The sequence below is a fragment of the Enhydra lutris genome, unplaced genomic scaffold (assembly GCF_002288905.1).
Source record: "Enhydra lutris kenyoni isolate GAN:26980312 unplaced genomic scaffold, ASM228890v2 scaffoldscaffold8, whole genome shotgun sequence".
Taxonomy (NCBI): Eukaryota; Metazoa; Chordata; class Mammalia; order Carnivora; family Mustelidae; genus Enhydra; species Enhydra lutris.
In genome coordinates, this window is record NW_019154092.1 from 46,230,451 (window position 1) to 46,237,361 (window position 6,911).

The window sequence follows — 6,911 nt, forward strand, 5'->3', positions numbered from 1 at the left end:
ATCCTATTGGGCCAGAACATAGTCACATGGTCCTAGCTAGCTGTAGGGAAGGCTGAGGAATCTTGTCTGTGTTCTGGGTGACCAAGTAGCCAGTTTAAACTCAAAGGTTCTATTACTGTGAAAAGCAAAGAATGACTTTTGAATGATAGTTATCAATCTGTGCCTCAGAATTATAAAAAGGGATAGAATTGTAATACTTGCATGATAAATATGGCTGTTCCCAGAGTCCATTAGAAAAGACTAAACTATTTGTTTTTTTTGGAGAGAAACAAAGTATGAGCTGGGGGAGGGGCAGAGGGAGAGAATGGATCTTAAGCAGGCTCCAAGCTCAGCGTGGAGCCCAACATGGGGCTTGATCTCAGGACCCTGAGATCATGACCTGAGCCCGAACCAAGAGTCAGGCACTTAACTGACTTAGCCACCCAGGTGCCCTGAAGACTAAACTATTAAATCTCTTTGGGAGGGGTGCTGTTACCGAATAGACATTGTCCAGCTACAGTCTTTGTTTTCCTACTTCAGGTGTGCCTTCTTTTTTCAGAAAGAGAGAGAGAGAGAGTGAGAAATATCCTAATGTCCATTTCCATTCTTTCAAATGAAACTGTGAAATCCATTCACAGAAGTAGTTCCCCCCTCACACCCCTCTGCACTGTTGGTGGACACAGTAACACACAGCCGCACCTTTGCCAAAGCTGAGTTGTTCTATCTAGAGTTACAGGCGACATGAGCAGAAGACCCCAGCCTTGGCTTTTATGGAGGTGAAGCTGTGCCTCTTCATTCTCCAGCCAACTACTCAGGTAATTAAGGGGATATGTGTGTGTACTCAGACACACAGGCACACACCCATACACCACTTCATAGGGACAGAAATGACTCTTAGATTTGATGCAGTCTAAATCTAAGTTAGCAAAGAGACATGCTGTTGGAGGGTCACTGTGTGCACAGACTCTGAAGCTCACAGCATGGAGGGAGCCTTATACTTTATGTGGAGTAGCATGAGTTTCTCCTCATTCTTGGGAGAATCATTGGGCTTTCCAAACATCAGGGCCATCTGTCCCTAATGACTACTGTTACGCTATTTTAAGAAGCTTTGAAACCTTTGAACCTTTTCCTCTTTAGGTCGGATAAAAGTACTCCTGTTTCTCCAAACTCGTCTAAGGACATAATGAAACAGAGCGCCAGGGTGGCTTAGTTGGTTAAGACTGCATTGGCTGAGGTCATGATCCTGGAGTCCAGGATTGAGTCCCGCATCAGGCTCCCAGCTCCCAGACCGGCAGTCTGCTTCGCCCTCTGACCTCCTCTCTCATCCTCTCTCTCACTGTCTCTTTCTCAGATGGATAAATAAAATCTTTAAAAAAAAAAATGACATAATGAAACAAAATATATGTATTTGCTTGTTTTCGGAGTAAACCATAGGGTCTGTGTGGGTGTGGTAGTTAAATTTGTATTTCTAATTATATTTGGTAAAATGTTCTCTTATGATTTGCAAATTCTCTGAGCTCGTGCATCCTCTGGTGGTAATGGTTCATCTGGCTTGATGTAGTTTTCTTCTGAGTCCTTGGACTCCTTCTGTCTCCGTTGCCGCCGTTTACTCCCAGTTCTCCTCCAGCTGAGGCTGCATTGAATCCTTCCTGCCAGCTGCCAAATAGTTACTTTTTTTTTTTTAAGATTTTATTTATTTATTTGACAGAGAGAGATCACAAGTAGATGGAGAGGCAGGCAGAGAGAGAGAGAGAGGGAAGCAGGATCTCTGCCGAGCAGAGAACCCGATGCGGGACTCGATCCCAGGACCCTGAGATCATGACCTGAGCTGAAGGCAGCGGCTTAACCCACTGAGCCACCCAGGCGCCCCAAATAGTTACTTTTAATCAAGACCTTCACTTCGGGAAATTTCCCCAGCAGCTCTGTTCCTCAAAAGTCGCCTTCCAGAATCAAAGCATGAATATCTAAGATAGAGAGAATATCCTACTATCTCAAGACAGATACATGATGTAGAAAAATAGAACCTCTAAGTGACAACCGCTAAGGTTAATAGCTCTGTTTTCGCTTCTCTCCTTGCATCTGCTTTTCTCAGCAAAAGAGTCCTGTAACTGCGTGGAGTTTTCAGAACTTATGGACAATTTGGGTCTAAAAGATTATGTCATTAAAATTACAAATTAAACATGTAACAGAAGAATGAAACAAATGCATTCACAGTGGTTTTTGCTTCACATCATCATCGGCTTTTTCCTTCTCAGAAGCAAAGTAAAAGTGGACAGTCACTCTGTCCCTGACAATTGGTTCTCAGTCTCCACACAGTTGTTTTCAGACTCAGCAGGCTGTTAGAATCCCTGGGGAGATATTTAATGTGCCAGTGCCTGAGTCTCACTCCCAGGGCTTCTACGTTCTTCAGTCTTGAACGTAGCCTGGGTCTTGGAGATTTAAGAGTTGATTTTAGGGCCCAACCATTGGTGGGCTCTGCTACTCAGGCTTTTGAGGTAAAATTTTGGCTGTAAGGATTTAGATATTTTGTGTGTGTAGGATAAGTGCACAGGGAAGGAGGAATCTCAGGCCCAAGAGTGAATTAAACTTCCCTTTTCCCAAGTGTCCCTTTGAGAGCTGCTTGGCTGGCCCTGTGTGCCCTGAGGGGCTGGGATAAAGTGGGCTGGAGCCACCCTGCTTCTCCCCACACCCTCTTCTCTCCAAGCTGTCCCATTGGAGACCATGGACAATCCCTAAGCAAGCCGAGGCACATTTATGTTTGTCCTGGACTCTTACATCTTCCTAAATGGCTTTTTGTAGCTCTGCCCCTTGATTCAGTTAATCTCTACAATCCAGGGATTTTAAAGGGAGCTTTTAAAACTGGGACAGTTGGAAGTACAGGAGAGTGAGAGAAAATTCAAATTTTCTCTTTTGAAAATTTAGAGACATGGGGACAGCTGGTGATGCCTTGGTGAATAGTATTAGTATTGTTAAGTTTACTCCCCAAAGATATTTTTTTGTTCTTTATAGTCATTTATTTGGTGTTTCTCTGCATCTTGCTCTTCAGTGATTGGTAAGAGCTGATGTATGTCTAGATAGAATGATATTAAGTGATTATGTTTGGCTCATATTACATTTCTGCCTTGTAATAATCTGTTTAAAGAGACCATTCATTTTTCATTTAAGTGCAATTTAAACATGGAGTTTGGCCTTTCTCCAGTTTCTTCTGTCAGCCATTGCAGGCAATGGTGTGTAAAATTTTATTTGCTTTGGAGCCGTGTAGTTTGAAAAATTACTTAAAATATCTGAGCCTCAGTTTCCTTTTTGTAAAATGGGTTTTATCTATCTTATAGGATTGTCTTCTTTAATTGCTGTATTAAAATTATTGATATTACTTGGTTTTTTTAAATTTAATTTTATTTTTTTATTTTTTTTTTAAGATTTTATTTATTTATTTGAGAGAGAGACAGTGAGAGAGAGCATGAGTGAGGAGAAGGTCAGAGAGAGAAGCAGACTCCCCGCGGAGCCGGTAGCCCGACGCGGGACTCGATCCCAGGACTCCAGGATCATGACCTGAGCTGAAGGCAGTCGTCCAACCAACTGAGCCACCCAGGTGTCCCTATTACTTGGTTTTTTAAAACTGTATTTTACAACGCTGGAATAATTTGGGCAACAAAATAAAGTAATACTGAATTATAATCCAAAGTCCAACACATTCTTTTTTTTTTTTTTTTTAAGATTTTATTTATTAATGTGACAGAGAGAGAGAGAGAGAGAGCGCACAAGTAGGCAGAGCAGGAGGCATAGGGAAAGGTAGAAGCAGACTCCCCTCTGAGCAGGGAGCCTGGTGTGGGGCTTCATCCCAGGACCTTGGGATCATGACCTGAGCTGAGGGCAGCCGCTTAACTGACTGAGCCACCCAGATGCTCCCCAACACATTTTTCAATCTCAGATTAAAACAAACTGTCTTATGGTAAACAAAATAATTTAAATAAGGCCCAGGCCATCCTAAGGAATTTGTAACACTTAATGATAATGAACTACACATCAGGGAGGTTAGGGATATCAAAGGGAGATATTTTGTCTTTGAAAAGCTTTAAAACAATGTCTGTAACTTTATGTCTTTGAAAAGGAGAGCCCTTGAAGTTTTTCTGCCTTTGTTTTAAATGATTTTTCAGCATGTAATCCTGTAATACAGTGTTCTGGTGGATTCCTTAGCATCTTTCTATTTTTCCTTTCACTTAGAAAAATGAGACTGGAGTAATGATATTTTGCTGACTCCTAGGGGAATAGACTTTGATAATGTCATTCCTCCTCTTTCTCTCCATCCTTATCCTTATGCCCCTAAATAGTACTTTATAGGTATTCAAAAACTCTTCCTTTAGCTAAAGGTCAGATATTTTTGGAAAAGTGAAAATTGTATGTTTCTGATTCTCCAAACCTATTTCTACTCCCCTTTTGGTGATCACATGAAAAGGTAGATACATTTGAAGGTGTGAGAGAGATGGGGAGAGGGTAGGGGAGAAAGGAGGCTGTGGGTTTGTCAGGGACTTCTCTTGTTGGGCAAGGCCTCAGCCATCATCACCTCTATGCTCCTTCTCTCCCACAAGAGAGATCATGTTTATCTGACAACTTTGCACTGTATCCACGGGGCCTGTTGAAAGTTTATATTTGCATAGTACCTCTGAATGTGTGGTTTCTCTTGTGCTCACCTTCATATTTTGAGGATCTGGGCTTGTTAAATCCTGTTTTATGAAAAATTGTTTAGCATCCGTGCCTGACTTATTTCCAAGCCCTAGGAGCAAAAGTAGTGTAGCAGGAATGAAAAATCAACTGTGGTTTTAGCTTGTTGTTTCCCCTCCTTTTCTGTTTTAGGAATATTTCCTGGTCTAGTTTTGTTTTGTTTTGTTTTGGCTCAGAGATTTTTATGGGATGGAAAGGAGAAGCAGCACCTCCTTCCTCCCTCCCTCTCTTCTTCCCTCCTTCAGAAAAGAGTTGATGACTTAAGAATTAATGTCCTTTCAGAAGGGAAATAGAAAGGCCTTTCAGGAGAAAGAAATCGAAGAGAAATCGAAGTGGAGGCTTCTCCCCAAACTGATGAGAAAGGTTTGAGGTCTCACATGAGTGGGAGTAAATGCTCTGCTTCAGGGCAATGGCTGAGAAAATGGGACGACCTCGGAAAAATGGCACCTAAAGGAAGAGAGACCTTTGGCCTGAGGCCTGCCAGTCCGGGAGAAGATCCCTAATGGCCCATTCATGGCAAGGAGACCAGGGCTTCTGCCTTTGCAGGACCAGTGTGGCTTTGGAGGATGAGGATGTTCACCCAGTCTCTTCCTGTCTTTTCTGCACTTCATGTGGGACCCCATTGACGCTGGTGCAACCTAGGAAGGGAAGGGGTGCTCATATGACTTAGAGGAAAATGCAGGCTTGGTGCCATGTTCAGTTGATTAAAAAGCAATAAAATGGCAATATTTCTAGAACACCTGAGCTTGTGGACTGAGATTCATATAGGCTACACTAGAATTAATTCGTGGCTAATTGATCTGAGGGGAAAATATTGATCTTTCACAGCAAAGGGAGTCATTGACTTTACTCTCCAGCTGTCCTTTTCCTTCCATATCTAACTCACTCTCTCATCTCTGGAAGGAGCATGGGTCTAGGAATCAGGACTTAGAATCCAAACCTTGGCCTTGGATAAGCACTTAACTCCTGAATATGTAAACCCATGATGTGCCTGAGAGGCCCCCATTGGTGGGGGCTGAGGATGGGGAGCAGGTTGTGGGGAATGTGTTGTATGAAGAATGCTGGACTGGCTCTGAGGATCACAATTTTTATGATCTTTGGTGAATTATTTAATTTTTTCCTGCCCCAGTTTCCTCAACTGGAAAATATTCATCATTTTTTTATGAGGACAAAATGCAGTGGTATATGTGGGAATGCTTTATAAATTATAAAGTGCTACACAACTTTAAGGACTTATTAACAATTAATCAACAAAAATTTTGAGAGCCTGAAGTATGGTGGTTGGGTCTGCAAGAAGAATGGAGAGGAGCCCATCAAAACTTCAGGTCTCAGTGAACTTGCAGATGAATTCAGATGAGAATAAGTGTCTCATATGTGAAATAGAGGACACTTAGCCAGAGGGAACTTTTTATTTTATTTTACTTTTTAAAAAAGATTTTATTTATTTACTTGACAGAGAGAGATACAGTGAGAGAGGGAACACAGCAGGAGGAGTGGGAGAGGGAGAAGCAGGCTTCCTGCTGCGCGGGAGCCTGATGTGGGGCTCGATCCCAGGACCCCGGGATCATGGCCTGAGCCGAAGGAAGCCATTTAACGACTGAGCCACCCAGACACCCCAGAGGGCAGGATAAGACCTAGGCTCAGAGTTTTATATGTTATTAAAAAATTATGAAATTAAAGCAAATAAAAACAATTATTTACCAAGTCTCCTAATGTCTACCAAAACAAACCCAGATATATCTTCCCAGATATATTTCTTAATTTTTACTTTTTTCCAGACACTTTGTATCATAGCAGTAGACAATTCCCATCCTAATTAGAGAATTCAGATAAACTTTTCTGGGTGAGACTCTTCATATTGGTTAAATCCAAGATCACTGAGGATTCTTCTTTTTTTTTTTTTTTTTAAATTTCATGGAAGTGGCTTGTTTCTAAGTAGTGTGTGTTTTTAAATTATTTATTTATTTATTTTTAGAAAAGATGGGGAATGGCTGCGGTAGAGGGAGAGGGAGAATCCTCCAGCAGTCTCCCTGCTGAGTGGGGATTTTGAGGCAGGGCTCCATCTTGGGACACTGAGATCATGACTGGAGCCAAAAATCAAGAGTCGGCCACTTAACTGACTGAGCCACCAAGGCGTCCCAGCGGTGTGAGTTTTAATTAATTAGTTAACTAATTAATTAATTAAACTATTTTATTTATTTATTTGACAG